Genomic DNA, 1435 nt, shown 5'->3' on the forward strand with positions numbered 1-1435 from the left:
TTATCCTAAATAGGTTTGATTTCAAAATCAAAACCTATTTGGATAAGGATTCAAAATCAAATTTAATGGTCATGCCACATGGGCGCCCATTACTAACAAATATACTCTTACCTATCAATTACACAGACACTAAAATGACATTATTAATTTTAAATTTTAACAGTTATATATAACCAAGGTTCCTAGTCCTAGTCCAAGGAGAAGGAAGTGACCAGTACTGAAATTGTATAGAGATGGCAATATTATTAAAATATCATTGGGATAATTTTGAAATAAATTATAAAACTCACCCTCTGTATCACGGGGAAAAGTCAATATTTCTTAATCTTCTTTATTTTGAAATGCACTTGTTTTTAAGTTTGAAGCACTTGAATTTTTATATAGTAAAATAATAATTGTTTAAATTTAACATATTTTAAAATAGGTCTAAATTTGATATATATGGTGCGGATCTCAAATCACCTTTTAACAAGTCTTTATAATCTGACAGACAAATTGCATGATAAAAACTATAAACTATAATAAGAAACACGCAAAATTAGTAAATGGTATTCCCTTTTAATATTAGAACTATAATAAGAAAAAAAACTATGTTCTTACTTAAATTTGATAGTTTTGATTTATTGTTCATCTTCCAAGCCCGAGAAGCAGAAAATAACAATTTGGCAGACAGAGGGCCATCAATCCGAAGTATTTTGATCAAGGTTCTGAAAAACGGTTGCGGTCGCCGTAACGGTGGCGGTAACGCGGTTGCGGTTGCGGGGTGTAAAGGCCGTAGTGTAACGGTTGCGGTAACCGAAACCGTGAATTTTTTTATTTTTCGCACAATTTGAAAAAAACTTACCAATACACATATTTTTTGCCATGATCATATTTATTGGGTTAAAAATAAATATTGATCAATTTTTGTAAATTTTTAAGTATGATCCAATATATTTTATTTTTTTAAATCACTATAAACTGAGTTTTTTACATTTTATTTTAATAATTAATGACTTTATATTATACAAAAAATCAATCCCTAACTATTATATATAAGATAAACAATGACAAAAGTAAGAGAATAAATAAGAGCCTAAATATATATATATATATATATACATATTTTAACCAAGCCAAATAGATAATGACCACACTTATTATTATTATTATTATTATTTTCAAACAATATATAGATAGACACACAAACAAAATGGTTTAGTGATAGCAGCTAAATAGAATACCATAGGTCTTACAGTTTTAACAAATCAATAACATATTTTTCATCTTCCCTCTTCTCTCTCTCTATCTCTTGCTCCTCCATTTTCTCTCTTTATCTTCTCTCTTCTCTCTATCCCTCTTCTCCCATTTTTAGCTTTTTTTTGTGTTTTTTCGAAAGAAACAGTTTGGAACCGTTACGTAACGGAGCGTAACAGGCCGTTACGGCTGTTACGGC

The sequence above is a fragment of the Camellia sinensis genome, chromosome 14 (assembly GCF_055761805.1).
Source record: "Camellia sinensis isolate YWXY chromosome 14, ASM5576180v1, whole genome shotgun sequence".
Taxonomy (NCBI): Eukaryota; Viridiplantae; Streptophyta; class Magnoliopsida; order Ericales; family Theaceae; genus Camellia; species Camellia sinensis.